The sequence below is a fragment of the Pseudophryne corroboree genome, chromosome 1 (assembly GCF_028390025.1).
Source record: "Pseudophryne corroboree isolate aPseCor3 chromosome 1, aPseCor3.hap2, whole genome shotgun sequence".
NCBI lineage: Eukaryota > Metazoa > Chordata > Amphibia > Anura > Myobatrachidae > Pseudophryne > Pseudophryne corroboree.
The window spans coordinates 381,865,899-381,885,524 of record NC_086444.1 but is presented as its reverse complement, the minus strand read 5'-3'; the positions used below and the strand labels follow the sequence as shown (position 1 = coordinate 381,885,524).

The following is a 19,626-nucleotide window of genomic DNA, read 5'->3' as shown; positions in this document are numbered from 1 at the left end:
GGGTGCCCTGACCGCTGGAGAGAGAGCTCACCACCTGGAGGGGGAACCGCCAGAGCTGTGGCGAGCGCTGCTGCAAACAGAGCAGCAGAAGGAGACATGCTGCTGAGGAGGGTCTAAGCCCTGCACTTACCAGTGGGATCTGGAGCGCAGAGCGGGAAAAGCAGCTGTAATGTCGCTATAAAGTGGGTTCGTTCCTGGAGCTCTGTCGTTTTCACGGTCGGCCGTATCCACTCTTCAACGATGTCGACACCAGCTACTATTCTTCCCGTCACCTGTGACGCTGCGGCAGAAGGACCAGGAGAACCCCGGGAAGACAACCTAAACACAATATGATCAAGAACCACTACGCAGGGGGACGTTGACAACCATTTATTGCGCTGAATATATCAGTCACCGCTATACTTCTGTCCTCACTTGGAGCAAATACATATCTTACGCATCATCTCAATACCCTATTTCTTTCCCTGTCTACAACAGTAATTACAGCTTATGTATTTCAACAGGCATGACAATAACTCGTCAAACGATCAAATATTGTTACATGCAATAGCAATCATGTGGTATGTAATGATATCTTAGAGTAAGGAATGTCCTGACAGTAATTCTGTTGCACTTCTTAAACCATAGGATGGTGCTACACGCCGGGCACTAATGTTCAGTTCCTGCGCCCAGTGGGCGTTTGCGGTCAATGTCCCTTTAACAGAGTACTTGCACTCTAACAGTAAACTCCGGAGGGGACATCGGTGGATGTAAGGTAAATACTTGTTGGAGGGTGTGCGGTAATAACTGTTGGTAATACAACGCAGCAGCAATGGGTATGGTACTATCCGTATTTGTATCCACGGAAAAGTAAGTCAACTTTAATACAAAACTTCACAGGGTTAACTAGTGGGTCACCACAGCTCTGGCAGGGTGCGGTATGTTACTCTGGGAGGCTTGATGTCAAATATTCGTGAGCAGGGGCGTCCCCCATTATATGTAGTAGGCCAATCCTGGTACAATGTCCCCACTATACATAACCCTATTCATATCCCCCTGAGGCTGAGTGTTTGTGTCTACAGCCACAACCTCTCCAGTCTATGTGGCAGTTGAACTGGGGAGAAGGGAGTACCTGCGGTCTGGTGGATGGCGCTGGCGGTTGTTGGGTAAGTTCCTCCTGGGTGCCGGCTGTCTGATCGGTGGAGGCTGGTGGCAGCGGACACACTGCTGGGTGTCCTCCTCGGGTAGTTCCTCTCTCCTGTGGGTCCCTGCAGCTCAGAGGCGTCTCTTTCCCCTGCAGCGGCTCTGTTTCCACGGAAACGGCGGGCGGCTGGCGGCTCCGTCCTGCAGCGATGCGGCTCTGTCTCTCCTTTGCTGAGCGGCGGGCAGCCGGTGGTTTCCTCTCTCTGGCTAGCCGCGGCTCACTGCTCACACGCGGCGGGTCTCTGCCGGCGGCTTTTTCAGCAGCAATCTAGTAGACAAAAAATACATACATTACCATTTTTCACATGGATGTGGATATCACTTCTGTTACTAGATTTAGTTTTAATTGATTGTATTACTGAATATACTTGAAGGTGCTTTTAAAAACGCTTTTTTAAACGTGTTTTATTATTTCACTGTCACTTACATGTTTAATATGTGTTTATTGCGATATTTATTTATATACTGTATTTTGCACAATAAGATGTTTACTTGATGTTTGAGAGATGAGGTACTTAGATGCCTTCACAAAATGCTATTACGCTTTGTACGTTTTATAATATACACCGTTTTCTTCACAGTGTGTTCCCATGACAACCGGAGCCAGGCGGGTGACGTCACTTCCGGCGCGACGGGAGACCCGCGACCGGAAGTTTTCTTATAAATATCACTGTTTTTTGTTTGTTTAATTGTCTGAGGAAGGGGATAATACCCCGAAACGTAACCATTAAATTGGCCCAGTGGGGTCTTTTTTGCACTTAACTTGCCTGGTGAAAGTCTCTGAGTGCCGCCCATACAAAGGATATATATATATATATACCTGTGTGTTCCCTGTCGGATACCCACTATAGCTTTTGTCGACATATGTCGACAGGAGTGAGTGCTCTGTCATTTATGCGGATCACAGTCGACATCACCGACTGCTGTTGGTACTTGATTTTGTAGATGCAGTGTCAGCAGGTTGGTAGTTGTATACTTGTCAAAAGTAAACACTGTATGGGAGACACAGTAGTTTGTGCGTGACTCTGTCGGCACCAACTGTTATTACTGGGTGTTAATTAACATGTGGTAACAACCTTATACTTGTATATATGTTTATATGTATACGTAGGGTACGGTTCCATGGGCCTGTAGCTACATGTAGGGGAGTGTTATTGAACTTATTTATGTATCTTCCTTCAGTCCCCTCGGAGTCACAAGAATGTTATTTTGCATGATTACTACTCCCTGCTGTCGACGAGTACTAGGTTTTCTGTCGACCATAATGTTTCCTGGTAGATCCACAACGGGGGCATTCAGTACATGATCATACATATTCAGAACACGTTAATGTCACTAGGGACCTGTTGGTTCCGGATAATCCGCTTATATGTATATATTTAGGATATGTGTGTAGTTGTGTATTACATTATGTATATTAACACCTGTATTACATTTTTAATGGATGCTGAAATAATAGTATTCCTTCTCATGTGCTGGTCGCTCTGTTGGTAAAGCTCTAGGTCGGCCGTGACGAGTTGGTCTCAGAAAGAAGTCCGAATGTTTATTCTTTTCCCGCTGCGGATAGTATACTGTAAAAGTCAACTCCTGGTCGACACGGGGCCCTGTCGCAAAGGATCGTACACAGGAAGCTAAGTGATATTTTATTCTTTACTTTGGAGTTATTTACATTGCCTGCACATGGGGGAAATGTTTGTATTCGGAAAGGCATCCGATAGATTTACCCTATAGAGAGAGGGCATGTGTCTTCTGTTGATCCTTCTCTATAAAATGGCGGCAGGTTGCAGTGCGACTGCAGAAGACATGCTGAGGCTGAATCCGAGAGATACTGGAGTGTTTCCCTGGGATGGTGTACTGCTGTTGGGGAGGCCTCAGTTCAGTCAATCTCGGCAGATACCGCAGGTAAGTCTAACTTTGTGAGTTAGATTCCCTCACAACGGTTGGTGACGCATTCGGGTGTGGGGTGCAGTCATTTTAACCGGTTTTATACTTTTATTTTTTATTTTTCGGTGCAGATTGTGAAAGGTGACAAGGTAAGAGTTCTGCAGCCTTGTTAGGTTCGCAGAAGCGGACATTGTTGTCTGTTTCTACCACATCCACCGCATGTCGCTGGGTCTATCTGGCTGGAGCCCACTCCGGTGGGAACTCGTCCGCTATTCTTCAATCATTCCAAGACTGGACTTAGACCTGTGAGTTACTCATAGAATCCAAATGGGGGACATGCTGGGGTTTACAGATGGTTCCCCTCACTGATTTTTTGAATAGATCTAGGCGATTCCCCTCTGAAAGGGGAGGTAATACGCGACGCCATACCAGAGTTGCGTCAGGTTCAGGACATTGTCCTGCTGTCCAAAAAAAATAAAGAAACAAAATTTAAGAATCTAAGTTTCTACTTACGAAGGTGCTTCAGCGCGCAAAGGTAGAAAAAGTGTTAAATGCGTTTTTTCTCCGCATTTAGCTTGCCTGGGTTGATATCCAGGATTGTCTTTGCCATTTCACCAGAGTGATGGCAGTATGCTGGGTTTCTTTCAATAGTAAGAGCCGTTGTTATTCTGTACTGAGACACTCTCCTGATTAAGGCGAGGTCAAGAAACAAGTGGTGCAAATCGTTGTTTCTCTCTGACTGTTCTTCAACACAGGGAATGGCTGTTGTTCCCAATGACGCAGATGTCGGAGGTGGGTATCAGTGTAGATACTGAACGGTGGAGGTTCTGTGTTTTCCTGTGGTAAGAGGTCTGAGGATTCAGAGTTGGATCAGATTTGCAGTGACAATCCATCAATATGTTCCGTTGATGAAGGGGTTGGTGCGGCCTAAGAGGTTTTTCGGTGAGCAGGTCAACTGCAGCAGTCAAGCAGGTCAACTACGGGGCCAGTTGGCAATGTGGTCCGGGTCTCACCTGCACATGTGGAATATAATCCTAATGGCCAGGATATCGCTCCTGTGGTGTATGCTCAGTTCTCACCTTCTAGAGGGACGAAGGTTCGGAATCCAGGTGGAGATCCTGGTGTCCGTGCATGCAGATCTCTGAGACTGGGGAGCAGTCCTAGCAAGGGAAGTATTTCCAGAGGAAAAGGTCGAGCTGGGAAGCTTGTCTGCAATAAGTTTTCTTGAATTCAGAGCTATTTTCAGTGAACATAGGCTTAGTGTTCTGCCCATGTTAATGCTGTCGGGCAACTTGGCAGCAGCGGTGTAAGTAAGCTGCTAGGGCTGTACAAGGAGCAAAGCGGCGATGGCAGTTGCTATAAAAGTTTTCCGCTGGGTGGAAAGACTGGTAAACGCTATATTAAAGAAATGGGTTCTCTGCGCACTGAGGTGTTAATCTGAGGCGGGGTGTGCTGCTGGTAATGAGGGGTGTCCCACCCCCCCTTAAATGGTAAGTATACAGATGTGGATAAATCCACAGGGAACCAGCGCTCAAACCCTATTTGTAGTGGTGAATGATACGGTTATAAAGTGAAACTAAAATCAATAATGAAAAAGCAGGTAATATACTTAAGGTTGTTTATTCTAAGATGCTGAGATACTTTCTTTCCCAACAGGTATAAATTCGGTTTAAAAGTCAATCAGTGATTGGGGCACGCTCCTGGTTTGAGCTTAAATTCTGAAGTGCAAGGTTCAATTGAAAGAACAAATGCTGTAATCTTTGTAAAGTCGAAAAAAAGAAAAAGAAAAAGAAAAATGCCACAAAAAAATATTAATGATAATATGTACTAAAGTCCAAACGGTTTACAAGTCTATACAGACAGCGGCGTCCCGCTAATCTGTGCTCTGAAGTGAAGGATTCTCTTGTGAAGTGATGAACAGTTGACAGCGGTAGTGTATGCTTTGGTTAGAGTGGAGAATAAGGACCCTGGACTGGCGCTATTCCTCCTGCAGCACGTCCCACAGTAGAGCGCCCGAATCAGGCCCGCTCTGTGGGGCCGCTGACCTGGGGTGTGCGCCTGTCACAGAGGCGAAGTGGACCCGGCCGGAGCTCTCCGAGCGGCTGGCTGCGCCTCTCCTCCTCCTACAGGGACTTACCTTCTCCCTTCCCCTCCGCCTTCCACTCTCCGCTGTCTCGGGCTTCTTCCATCGCCTGGCAACCGGTTGCTTCCGGAACTCCGGATCACATGACCGGATGGTTTGCGGAAAGGATTAGCAGTACTGTCCTTCTTTGTAGTGAATATTCGTCCTCAGTCCAATGTAGTATAGATGGGTAGCTCCAACGCGTTTCGACCTGTTAGGGTCTTCCTCTGGGAGTCATTTGTGTGTTTAGGTTGCAGGAATTTAAGGTGTCCTGATAGGGTGGGATCAATTCCCATTGGTCCTCTGATCTGGCTTTGTGAGTGGCTCACAGCTTGTCAATCGAAGTTTATGGGAGGATGTGACATCATCACAGTGCTTTAGAGTGTGCCCAGTATTATCTGGCTTTGTGATTGGCTCACAGCTTGTCAATCGAAGTTTATGGGAGGATGTGACATCATCACAGTGCTTTAGAGTGTGCCCAGTATTGTCTGGCTTTGTGATTGGCTCACAGCTTGTCAATCAAAGTTTATGGGAGGATGTGACATCATCACAGTGCTTTAGAGCGTGCCCAGTATCGTCTGGCTTTGTGATTGGCTCACAGCTTGTCAATCGAAGTTTATGGGAGGATGTGACATCATCACAGTGCTTTAGAGTGTGCCCAGTATTGAAAAAAGGAAAATAATGGAAAAATATATCCGTAGTGAAAAGGATATATATAAAGTTACAATATAGCAGTTATATGAATCAATCTTGCAGAATGGTGTTAATACTCAAAATAATTAACCTTGGGATATTTTGAGGCTATGTTCAAAAGCATGAGAATAATGATTAACCCTCTACAGCATTAACCAATGCCTGTCACTACTTTGATGTAAGAATATCATAGAATAGTGAATGTAGCTGCTGTTGAATTGACTTGAAATGGGATATGTCTTCATTTGCATATGACAGACCTAATTTCGTTGTCAATGTTGAGCCCTTTGGGGGCCAGTGTCCCTAAATTAATCATCATGCACAGTTCTTCCTTATTGATTCTGGAGATGTAATCACCTCCTCTCCAGTTCTTTTTGACCTCTTTTACACCAGTGAACTTAAGTAGAGCAGGGTTTGAGTTGTGAAACTCTTTGAAATGTTGGGATAATGGGTGGTCTTCTGTGCCTTTCCTAATGTTGCGTACGTGTTCCCCAATTCTGACTTTCAGTGGTCGTATTGTTCTTCCTACGTATTGTTTAACACATGGGCATTGGAGGATGTATATAATGCCCTTGCTGTGGCATGTCAACCTATCCCTTATCTTATACTCATGTATATTCGCCTCAGATATTATGCTATATGTTGGTGTAGTACTCCTGGAATTGGTTACCTTACAACCTACACATGTCCCGCAATGGAAAAACCCTCCTTTGCTATGTGAGCCATCAATGGTAGTCTGTGTGGTGTTTGTCGGAGGTATGCAGCTATGTATAAGTTTTTGTTTAATGTCTGGAGCTTTTGTGTATACTACCTTAGGATTCTGTGGTAGTATCTCTGCCAAGGTGTCATCTTGTAGTAATATTGGCCAGTGTTTTTTGAGGATCTTCTTGACTTTATGTGCCTGGTCAGAATATTGTGTGATGAATATAGGTCCTTCAGTCATATTTTTTTGTGCAGATTTGTCCTTGTAGTCCAAAAGTGTTGAGCGATCATTTGCTCGAACTGTGTTAAAGGCCCTTTTTACCAAGTCAGGGTGATAATTTTTCTCTTTGAATCTTTCACTCAGGGTGTGTCCCTGTGTGTCGTAATCATTTAGCCTAGAGCAGTTGCGTCTAAGTCTTTTAAACTGGCCCATCGGGATACCGTTGAGCCAGGTAGGATGATGTCCACTTGAGGCTAGTATAAAGCTATTTACATCAACTGCTTTATTGAATGTGTTGGTGTGCAACGTCCCTTCCTTTACAAAGATATTGAGATCTAGAAATTCCACCTTTTCTTGACTGTAATGTGAGGTGAATTGCAGATTGCGGTCATTGTTGTTGAGATGTGATAGAAAGCTCTTAAGTGATTGTTCGTCCCCTTTCCAGATGAAAAAGACATCATCTATATACCTGGTCCAGAGGACGAGATTTGCGCCAAGGTCTGGGTCTGACCATATGATGTCGTATTCCCATTTACTCATAAAGAGGTTTGCGTAACTTGGCGCAAATCTCGTCCCCATGGCGGTCCCTGTGGTTTGCAGAAAGAAATCGTTATCGAACCAGACATAGTTGTGAGTCATTATGTAGTCTATTCCTCCTAGAATGAATTCCCGCTGTTCTATCTTCATGTCTGGGTCGTTGTCTAGGAAATGTTGTATGCTACGTCGTCCCTGTGTGTGATCTATAACTGAGTACAAGGATGTTACATCGCTTGTAGCTAGCCAATAATTGTCTTCCCATGAAATAGATTGCAGTTTCTGTAGGATGTCCGTGGTATCTTTGAGGTACGATTTTTGCTGTTTAACATACGGCTGCAGGAAAGTGTCAATGTACTGTGATAGATTGGAACTGATGGAACCTATGCCGGAAATAATAGGTCTACCTGGTGGTTTGGTAGGATGTTTATGAATTTTTGGTAAGTAATAAAATACCGGTATTATGGGATGTTGTGTATCCAGGTAAGTGTGTTCCTGTGTGGATAGAATGCCTATGTCTAGTCCCTCTTTGAGTAGAGTTTGTAATTGTTGTTTGAACAAGGTTGTGGGGTCTCCTTTAAGTTTCTTATAGGTGTTAGTGTCATTAAGGATCCTATTGGCCTCCTCCATGTAGTCCGCTTTATTGAGAAGTACTATCCCCCCTCTCTTATCAGCTGGCTTTATGATTATATCAGTATTTTTACTTAGATCAGAGATGGCTCTCCTTTCCTTATTGGTCATGTTCAATTGTCTGGGCCTGGGATTCTGTCTATCTAGTTTCATGATGTCCTTTTCCACCATGCTGGTAAATGTGGCTATGTGGTTGCCCGTCATGTAGCTGGGATAGAACTGTGATTTGGGTTTTAAACTGGTATGTACAAATGGGTCATTGCTGGTGGGTTTATGTTGCGGTATCGGTGTCTTATGAAAAAATTTCTTAAGTGTCAGTTTGCGGGTGAATTTTTGGATGTCCATGTAGGTTTCAAATTTATTGAGTGATCTAGTTGGTGCAAATTTAATTCCCTTATCCAGGGCACTAACTTGGTGAGTGTCTAAGATGACGTTACTAAGGTTGAAAATCCCTTGTCCTTTCTTGTCAGTGTTAGTCACGGCCCGTGTCTGCCTTTTTTGTCCTCCCCTGCATCCTCGTCTGGTTCTGACAGTTTCCTTTTCGATGATTTGTTGTGTGTTATGACAGACCCTTCCTGGTAGATGCGGTCTGTCATTGTTCCTAAAAAATCCTGATCTGCACATTGGAGTAATGTGCCAACCTCTGCTGACTCAATGTTAATTGTAGCGGTGAGTGTGTTCTTTTCGGTTTGGTCTATGTGTAGAGGTAAGGAGTTAAGTGCTGCTAACTCAGTGTCCAGCCACCCTTGTTCTAGAGAGTGTCTCGCTAGTTCGTGTGGTATTTCCTCTTCAATGTCGTATACAGAGAAGGAAGTGTCACAGTCTGTACTGTTAGTGGAATCCAGTGATGTATCGATTGTCTTATGTTGTAGATGCTTGCAAGTTTCTTTAGGGGTTTTTGAGTATAACTTTGTCATGTACTGTTGATATGTTAATCTTAATCTTTTGTAAACGGGTGTCCTGGGATTTCCTGGTTTCTGAATGTTGTCCGCTGTCACCTTGTTTGTAATGTTAGTATGCCATTGTTTTTGTGTACCTTTGGTTCTGTTCTTTGGTCGTGTTTTGTGATGTATACCAATTTGTCCCTGAGTATCTTATTTTTCTTGACTAATATTATTTTCTCCTCTCCTTGTCTTACCCTACTGAGAGAGTTCTGTTAGTGTGTGAAATTCCTGATCCTGTTCGAATGGTTCAAGCTGCACATTCAATTGTTTGATACTTGTCTCTAGTCTGGTAAGTTCTCCAGTGTGAGTGTCTATCAGGAGCTGAATTAGTTGGTGTGAGCAATCATTCAAAATCGTGTTCCATCTGTTGATGAAAGTTGGATCTGGGTTGTGTAATGCTGGTGCCTTCTTTAATTTCAGACCCTTTGGTATAACCTTGTTAGCTTGATACCAGTTCAGTGTTTGAACATCCCACCATAACTTGTTCTCTTATGTAATCAGTTTCTCCAGCTGTGTAAAGTGTTTGAAGAAAGCACTGGTGTTATGTGTAATGGTGGGAGTGTTGTTAAATTGTGCGAAAAGTGTATGGGCTCTAAGTTCCCTATCCTGTTGGTTGTCTAGAATACCCATAAGGGTATGTGGTTAACCTCTTGCAGCAGATTCGGAACAAGAATTGCAGATATACAGAAATGGGTTCTCTGCGCACTGAGGTGTTAATCTGAGGCGGGGTGTGCTGCTGGTAAAGAGGGGTGTCCCACCCCCCCTTAAATGGTAAGTATACAGATGTGGATAAATCCACAGGGAACCAGCGCTCAAACCCTATTTGTAGTGGTGAATGATACGGTTATAAAGTGAAACTAAAATCAATAATGAAAAAGCAGGTAATATACTTAAGGTTGTTTATTCTAAGATGCTGAGATACTTTCTTTCCCAACAGGTATAAATTCGGTTTAAAAGTCAATAAGTGATTGGGGCACGCTCCTGGTTTGAGCTTAAATTCTGAAGTGCAAGGTTCAATTGAAAGAACAAATGCTGTAATCTTTGTAAAGTCGAAAAAAAGAAAAAGAAAAATGCCACAAAAAAATATTAATGATAATATGTACTAAAGTCCAAACGGTTTACAAGTCTATACAGACAGCGGCGTCCCGCTAATCTGTGCTCTGAAGTGAAGGATTCTCTTGTGAAGTGATGACAGTTGACAGCGGTAGTGTATGCTTTGGTTAGAGTGGAGAATAAGGACCCTGGACTGGCGCTATTCCTCCTGCAGCACGTCCCACAGTAGAGCGCCCGAATCAGGCCCGCTCTGTGGGGCCGCTGACCTGGGGTGTGCGCCTGTCACAGAGGCGAAGTGGACCCGGCCGGAGCTCTCCGAGCAGCTGGCTGCGCCTCTCCTCCTCCTACAGGGACTTACCTTCTCCCTTCCCCTCCGCCTTCCATTCTCCGCTGTCTCGGGCTTCTTCCGTCGCCTGGCAACCGGTTGCTTCCAGAACTCCGGATCACGTGACCGGATGGTTTGCGGAAAGGATTAGCAGTACTGTCCTTCTTTGTAGTGAATATTAAGTCCTCAGTCCAATGTAGTATAGATGGGTAGCTCCAACGCGTTTCGACCTGTTAGGGTCTTCCTCTGGGAATCATTTGTGTGTTTAGGTTGCAGGAATTTAAGGTGTCCTGATAGGGTGGGATCAATTCCCATTGGTCCTCTGATCTGGCTTTGTGATTGGCTCACAGCTTGTCAATCGAAGTTTATGGGAGGATGTGACATAATCACAGTGCTTTAGAGTGTGCCCAATATTACACACAACCTAAACACACAAATGACTCCCAGAGGAAGACCCTAACAGGTCGAAAGGCGTTGGAGCTACCCATCTATACTACATTGGACTGAGGACGAATATTCACTACAAAGAAGGACAGTACTGCTAATCCTTTCCGCAAACCATCCGGTCACGTGATCCGGAGTTCCGGAAGCAACCGGTTGCCAGGCGACGGAAGAAGCCCGAGACAGCGGAGAGTGGAAGGCGGAGGGGAAGGGAGAAGGTAAGTCCCTGTAGGAGGAGGAGAGGCGCAGCCAGCCGCTCGGAGAGCTCTGGCCGGGTCCACTTCGCCTCTGTGACAGGCGCACACCCCAGGTCAGCGGCCCCACAGAGCGGGCCTGATTCGGGCGCTCTACTGTGGGACGTGCTGCAGGAGGAATAGCGCCAGTCCAGGGTCCTTATTCTCCACTCTAACCAAAGCATACACTACCGCTGTCAACTGTTCATCACTTCACAAGAGAATCCTTCACTTCAGAGCACAGATTAGCGGGACGCCGCTGTCTGTATAGACTTGTAAACCGTTTGGACTTTAGTACATATTATCATTAATATTTTTTTGTGGCATTTTTCTTTTTCTTTTTCTTTTTTTCGACTTTACAAAGATTACAGCATTTGTTCTTTCAATTGAACCTTGCACTTCAGAATTTAAGCTCAAACCAGGAGCGTGCCCCAATCACTGATTGACTTTTAAACCGAATTTATACCTGTTGGGAAAGAAAGTATCTCAGCATCTTAGAATAAACAACCTTAAGTATATTACCTGCTTTTTCATTATTGATTTTAGTTTCACTTTATAACCGTATCATTCACCACTACAAATAGGGTTTGAGCGCTGGTTCCGTGTGGATTTATCCACATCTGTATACTAAACGCTATATTAGCAGTATTCGTTCCGGATGTGAACGACAAAGAAATAAATTCCTCTGCAGATGTGATCTCTATCCGGAAGAAATGCTGTCGTCATAGAGAAGTTTCACTGAAGCGAAAAGTCTTTGAGGAGTACCTCAATTGGACAGGTTGGCGTCTCGCCTCTATGAGAGATCTCAAGGATATTGTTCCAGGTCAGGGGACACTCAGGCTATAGCAGTGGACGTCCTCGGGACACCTTGGGTGTATTCAGTCGGTCTATGTGTCCCCTCCGTTTTCACTCTCTGAAGGTGATAAGCGTAAGACGAACAAAGGTTCAGGAGATCCTCATTGTTCCGGTCTGAACATGGAGGGCTTGTTATCCAATTCTTCAAGATTTACTCATAGAAGATCACTGGCCTCTTCCTCTATGTGAGGAACTGTTACAGCAAGATCCGGGCGTGTATCAAGAATCCAAGAAGGTTACTGCGGAAGCTTCAGCTGGGTCATTCTTCTCCAGGCAGGCCTAAGGTTAGGCTCCGCTCAGGTGCGGTTTTGGCCTTATAAATTTTCTTTCTTGAAAGAATTGGCGACCTTTCCGGAAGTTCGGACCTTCGTGGATGGAGTACTGCACATCCAACCTCCATTTGTTTCCCCATTAGTACCGTGGTGTTAGGGTCTCCTGCCCTGTGCTGCCACGTCGTCATGGCAACCGGGAGACAAGTGCTAGCGGAGTAACCTGAGCGCAGCTGATACTCCGGTTCGGGTCTTTTGCTGTGCAGTGGTTACAGGCATGGGATCCGGTGCTGGTTTTTGTGCTCACAGTCTGTGAGGTCTGAGGGGGGCGTGGACAGCACCTGCTTTATAAGGCCTCTTCTCAGGTTAAGCAGATGCTGCTGAATCTTTGTTGGTTAGTCAGTTCCTGAAAGTTAGCCAGTACTGTGTAGCTTTGTATTTTGTTGTTGCTTACTGCAAATAGGCCTGGGCATTTGGTACTACACTCTGCCAATCCAGACCTAGCAGTAAGACTGGAGTCAGTCGTTTAGCCTGCTGAGGTTCTTTTGCTATTCTGTGAACCCAGCAGGTTTGTGGCTGTACTTTCAGACCTGCCTGCATAATCCTCTCTCACTGTGCAGGGCGTCCATGTGTCAGTTTAGTGGCAGTAAGCTGAACCTGGGCCCTGCAAGTGAGAATTAGGATTGTGGAGACTCTCCTTGTGTCTATTATTCCATCTCTGACCAAGGAGTTTACTGCCACACCCGTTGGTAACCCTTTAGGGTTTTGCTGTTGCCCTTAGCAACAGCATTTCGGGTTCTCTACGTATTAAAACACAACATCTTGCTTTTTCCATCTGAGCATTTCTAATACTAGGGAGACACCCAGTTTCTTAGCCCCTGGGCTTCTCTGTTCACTCTGTGTTGGTTTTGTTACCCTATCACCTTCTGTGTACGTTATGTCATATTTCCCAGTCTGTCTGTGAGTTCATTTGTTTTGCATCCCTCTCTGTTCAGACACCAGTACATTCCTGCAGGCACTGGTGTGTATAACAGTTCAAACACCAGTACATTCCTGCAGGCACTGGTGTGCATAACATATTCAGCAGCCCAATACTCCTGTTGAAATTTTGTGGGAATATGGAGCATACCCCTCAAAATACGTTGCAACAGGTGGTCGATCAGGTGCAGGTCCTGACTCGTCAATTTAATGATTTGTCCATTAAAATGCACACCTCCCAGGCCGCTGGCGGAGCTCCCGCAGCAGCAGCACCTTCAGGGGTTAAGGAGCCGAAAGTAAATCTTCCGGATCGTTTTTCTGGAGATCGCTCGCAGTTCTTTTGTTTCAAGGAGAGCTGCAAGTTATATTTCCAGCTTAGGCCTCAGTCTTCTGGGTCAGAGATTCAGCGGGTGGGCATAGTGATTTCCTTGCTACAAGGAGACCCACAGGTCTGGGCATATGGGTTGCAGCCTGACTGTCCGTCGCTTAAAAGTGTTGATGCTTTTTTTACGGCATTGGGCATGTTGTATGATGACCCTGACAAGACGGCCTCAGCCGAGGCTCAGATTTCGATCCTTAAGCAAGGGCGAAGGCCAGTTGAGGTTTACTGTACGGAGTTTCGGAGGTTGGCCCATGATACCCAGTGGAATGACCCAGCCCTGAGACACCAGTACCGAAGAGGTCTTTCTAACCAGATAAAAGACCAACTGGTACAATATCCCTTGCCTGATAGCTTGGATCAGCTCATGCAGTTATCCATCCGGGTGGATAGACGGCTGAGAGAGCGTAGGCTTGAAAGGGAGACCGAGGTTTCCTTCTTTCCCAAGGGAACCTCAGACTCTGAGGAATTTTCCGAGGAGCCTATGCAGATTGGGGCTACCCGCCTCTCCTCGCGTGAGAAGACGCGGAGGAGACAGCAGGGGTTGTGTTTGTACTGTGGGAATAAGGGTCATGTGGTAGTATCATGCCCAGAAAAGCCAGAAAACTTCAGGGCCTGAGGGTGATGGGAAATATCCTGTCAGGCCAGAAGTCAGAATTTCCCAAGAAGACTTTTATCATTCCGGTGACCTTGAAGATCCTCGGTCAAACGGTCAAGACTGAGGCCTTTGTGGACAGTGGGGCCGACGGGGTTTTTATGGACCGCCAATTCGCCCTGAAACACTCTGTTTCCTTAGTACCCTTGGCGTCGGAAATTGAGATTTGTGGGTTAAACGGGGAACCATTATCCCAGGGTAAAATTACCTCTTGCACTAGCCAGATTTCTTTGTTTATTGGAGCCACACACTCTGAAAAATTGTCCTTTTATGTGACTGTCTGTACTTTTGCCCCATTGGTGTTGGGGTTACCCTGGTTAAGGGCCCACAATCCTCAATTTGACTGGGTCTCTGGGGAGATTCTTAGTTGGGGTACTGATTGTTTCAGGAGTTGCTTGAGCCTTCCAGTCAGGCTCTCGCAGCTAAGTTTGCCAGGATTGCCAGGGTGTTATGCAGATTTTGCGGACGTGTTCTCCAAAAAAGTTGCAGAGGTACTACCTCCCCATCGCCCCTATGACTGTGCCATTGATTTGTTGCCGAATGCTAAGCTTCCCAAGAGCAGGTTGTACTCCCTGTCACGTCCTGAGACTCAGGCTATGGCAGAGTACATTCAGGAGAACTTGGCTAAAGGATTTATCAGACCTTCACAGTCTCCAGTTGGGTCGGGGTTCTTCTTCGTGGGTAAAAAGGACGGTTCATTGCGACCCTGCATCGACTTCAGGGAATTGAACCGTATCACGATTAAAAACTCATACCCACTGCCTCTCATTTCGGTCTTGTTTGACCAGCTTCGTACTGCCACCATTTTTTCTAAGATTGACCTACGCGGTGCGTACAATCTAATCCAAATAAGAGAGGGGGATGAATGGAAGACTGCCTTTAATACCCACTCAGGGCATTATGAATATTTGGTGATGCCTTTTGGGCTCTGTAATGCCCCGGCAGTCTTCCAGGATTTCATGAACGATGTGCTCAGGGAATATTTGGATAGATTCTTAGTTGTATACTTAGATGACATCCTAATCTTCTCCCATTCCCTGGAGGAACATCGGAAGCATGTAGGCTTAGTCCTCCAGAAACTCAGAGACCACCGGCTTGGGGCGAAGCTGGAGAAGTGCGAATTTGAAGTTCAGCAAATCGCATTTCTAGGATATATTATCTCCCCAGAAGGTTTCCAAATGGAGGGTTCCAAGGTACAGGCAGTCCTGGATTGGGTGCAGCCCACTAGTTTGAAGGCGCTTCAGCGTTTCCTGGGCTTTGCAAATTTTTATAGACGATTTATCGCTGGATTTTCGTCTATAGTGGCGCCCTTGGTGGCACTCACTAAGAAAGGGGCGGATGTTGCTCACTGGTCTCGTGAGGCCAAAGCGGCTTTTGCCCGTCTCAAAAGGGCATTTGTCTCGGCCAAGGTGCTGCGACACCCAGATCCAGAGCGTCCTTTTGTGGTGGAGGTGGATGCCTCTGAGATGGGTATTGGGGCAGTGCTCTCTCAGATGGGAGTGTCTGATAAACGCCTTCATCCCTGTGCTTACTTTTCCCGTAAATTTTCGCCTGCCGAGATGAATTATGACGTGGGTAACCGGGAATTGTTGGCTATTAAGGATGCACTCGAGGAGTGGAGACACTGGCTTGAGGGGGCTAAGTTTGTGGTCTCAATTCTCACCGACCATAAGAATTTGGCATATTTAGAGTCAGCGAAGCGTCTCAATGCCAGGCAGGCACGATGGGCTTTGTTTTTTGCTCGCTTTAATTTTTTGATAACATATCGCCCTGGGTCAAAAAACATCAAGGCTGATGCGCTCTCGCGGGGTTTTGCTCCAATCCAGGAGACCACCGAGGAGCCGTTGCCCATTGTGTCCCCATCATGTATTAAAGTGGGCATTACCCAGGACCTCTTGTCATTAGTCCTTAGAGCACAGGAGCAGGCTCCTCCAGACCTTCCGGTAGGTCTTTTGTTTGTGCCTCCTAGGTTAAGACAGCGAGTGTTCCTGGAATTCCATGCCAAGAAGTCGGCAGGTCACCCGGGTATTGCCAGAACTCGGGAGTTGCTATCTAGGGCGGTGTGGTGGCCCTCGGTGGCTAAGGATGTGGATCAGTGGGTTCGGGCATGTGACATCTGTGCCCGAAATAAGACTCCTAGAGGGGTTCCTGTTGGCCCATTACATCCACTCTCTATTCCATCTAAGCCATGGACCCACATTTCAATGGATTTTGTTGTGGACTTGCCCAAATCCTCTGGGATGACAGCCATCTGGGTTGTCGTTGACAGGTTTTCGAAGATGGCGCACTTCGTTCCACTGGTTGGGCTGCCATCGGCCAGACGCCTGTCTGAATTATTTATGCTGCATGTTGTGCGCCTCCACGGGTTGCCACTTGATGTGGTCTCTGACCGCGGATCCCAGTTTGTGGCCAAATTCTGGAGGGCATTTTGTTCCGATCTCCAGATTTCTGTCAGCTTGTCGTCAGGCTACCATCCGCAGTCTAATGGGCAGACTGAAAGGGTGAACCAGACCTTGGAGCAGTTCCTCAGGTGTTATGTCTCCAAGTGTCAGACTGACTGGGTTGCTCATCTGTCAATGGCGGAGTTTGCCTATAACAACGCGGCTCACTCTGCTACAGGGATCTCTCCCTTCCTTTGTGTGTATGGGCATCATCCTAAGGCCAATTCTTTTGACCCCCTGGACTCCACGCCTGGTGGTTCCTCTGTCGTTTCGGTCCTTAGAGGTATTTGGTGGAAAGTGAAGAAAGCCCTTGTGTCTGTGTCATTAGTGACCAAAAGGGTTTTTGATAAGCGGAAAAGACCCTGCAGCTTCAAATTAGGAGACTTCGTCTGGTTGTCTACCAAGAATTTGAAGTTGAAACAGCCATCTCATAAGTTAGGCCCCCGGTTCATCGGCCCTTATAAGATCACCAGGGTTATCAATCCGGTGGCATTTCAGTTAGATCTGCCCCGTTCTTTGGGTATCAATAAAACATTTCATTGTTCCCTTTTAAAACGGGCGATTAGTAATCCTTCTTCCAGAGAAAGACCTTCCCCTCTTCTGATACGTGGCCAGAGGGAGTTTGTTGTTGAAAGGATTCTTGACTCCATGATGGTTTGGGGTCGGCTGTCATTTTTGGTGCACTGGAAGGGGTATGGCCCGGAGGAGCGGTCGTGGGTGCGCAGTTGTGATCTTCATGCCCCCAGACTGATACGCTCTTTCTTCTCGCAGTTCCCCGATAAACCCGGTGGTAGGGGTTCTTTGACCCCTCGTCAGAGGGGGGGTACTGTTAGGGTCTCCTGCCCTGTGCTGCCACGTCGTCATGGCAACCGGGAGACAAGTGCTAGCGGAGTAACCTGAGCGCAGCTGATACTCCGGTTCAGGTCTTTTGCTGTGCAGTGGTTACAGGCATGGGATCCGGTGCTGGTTTTTGTGCTCACAGTCTGTGAGGTCTGAGGGGGGCGTGGACAGCACCTGCTTTATAAGGCCTCTTCTCAGGTTAAGCAGATGCTGCTGAATCTTTGTTGGTTAGTCAGTTCCTGAAAGTTAGCCAGTACTGTGTAGCTTTGTATTTTGTTGTTGCTTACTGCAAATAGGCCTGGGCATTTGGTACTACACTCTGCCAATCCAGACCTAGCAGTAAGACTGGAGTCAGTCGTTTAGCCTGCTGAGGTTCTTTTGCTATTCTGTGAACCCAGCAGGTTTGTGGCTGTACTTTCAGACCTGCCTGCATAATCCTCTCTCACTGTGCAGGGCGTCCATGTGTCAGTTTAGTGGCAGTAAGCTGAACCTGGGCCCTGCAAGTGAGAATTAGGATTGTGGAGACTCTCCTTGTGTCTATTATTCCATCTCTGACCAAGGAGTTTACTGCCACACCCGTTGGTAACCCTTTAGGGTTTTGCTGTTGCCCTTAGCAACAGCATTTCGGGTTCTCTACGTATTAAAACACAACATCTTGCTTTTTCCATCTGAGCATTTCTAATACTAGGGAGACACCCAGTTTCTTAGCCTCTGGGCTTCTCTGTTCACTCTGTGTTGGTTTTGTTACCCTATCACCTTCTGTGTACGTTATGTCATATTTCCCAGTCTGTCTGTGAGTTCATTTGTTTTGCATCCCTCTCTGTTCAGACACCAGTACATTCCTGCAGGCACTGGTGTGTATAACAGTTCAAACACCAGTACATTCCTGCAGGCACTGGTGTGCATAACACGTGGGACCATTGCCGCGGTGTTGAGTTTCTTGTGTCACAATGATTGGAACCTTTATGAAAGGTTGTGTTAAAGATTCTCTCTTGGAGAGTGGTCATGCCTTTGACTTGGCGTCCGCAAGGCGGGTGTCGGTAGTAGCAGCTGGGTCTCACAGGAGCCCCTGTTTGGTCTTCCAGGTGGAATGAGCGAAATTGAGAACTCAGATAATAGTTCTGCCAAAAGTGGTTTAGGTGTTTCGCTGAAACCAGCCTATTTGATGCCTGTGGTTACGCAAGCATTGGCTGATTCAAGGTCTCTCGATGTAGTCAGGGCTTTGAATATTTATGTTGCCAATTTGGCTCGGATTGGGGAAACAGGGGCTCTGTTTGTCCGGTGTGCTCACACCGTGATTGGGGCGCCTGCGTCTCTGCAGTCGGTTACACGCTAGATCTGTGTTCCGATTCGGCGGGCTCGTTCTGCGGCTGGATTGCCGTTACCGAATTCGGTAGTGACCCATTCTACTAGGAAGGGGGGCTTTTCTTGGGCAGATGCCCGAGGAGTCTCGGCGGTTTAACTTTGCCGAGCGGATATTTGGTCGGGTTCAAACACTTTTGCTAAGCTCTACAGGTTTGATACCCCGGCTGATGGGGACCTCATGTTGCTCAATCGGTGCTGCAGAGTCGTCCGCACTCTCCCACCCGGTTTGGAGCTTTGGTATAAACCCCATGGTGCTTACGGAGTCCCCAGCATCCTCTAGGACGTATGAGAAAATAAGATTTTAATACCTACCGGTAAATCCTTTTCTCTTAGTCCATAGAGGATGCTGGGCGCCCGTCCCAGTGCGTACTGTGTCTGCAGTTATTGGTTATGGTTACACTCTGGTTGTGTTTCTTTTCCTTCAGGCTGTTGATGCTGTTGTGCATGCCATGGCAGGCGGTGTCTTATTATTGGTTGTGTTCACACACTGGTTGTGTTACGTATTCTCTCAGCATGTGGCTGTGTATATTTCATGCCGTTGGCTAGTATTCTTTTGAATGCCACGTTCTGCGGCATGTTCGTGGTGTGAGCTGGTATGACACTCACCGTGTTTAAACAATAAATTCTTTCCTTGAAATGTCCGTCTCCCTGGGCACAGTTTTCTAGCTGAGGTCTGGAGGAGGGGCATAGAGGGAGGATCCAGTTCACACCCATTCAAAGTCTTATAGTGTGCCCATGTCTCCTGCGGATCCCGTCTATACCCCATGGTCCTTACGGAGTCCCAAGCATCCTCTACGGACTAAGAGAAAAGGATTTACCGGTAGGTATTAAAATCCTATTTTTTCTCCCCTCCACCCCACTATTGTGTGCTATTCCTGTAC

The 19,626-nt window shown here is 46.5% G+C and overlaps 1 long non-coding RNA gene across 1 annotated transcript in view; it reads right to left on the bottom strand.

Moving 5' to 3' along the window:
- Positions 1–1,106: 1,106 nt before the first annotated feature.
- Positions 1,107–19,626, bottom strand: part of LOC134886784 (uncharacterized) — a 37,233-nt gene continuing 18,713 nt past the window's right edge. Inside the window, exon 3 of the long non-coding RNA XR_010170912.1 lies at positions 1,107–1,450. This is a non-coding gene — a long non-coding RNA (uncharacterized LOC134886784). The remainder of the gene's footprint in view (positions 1,451–19,626) is intronic.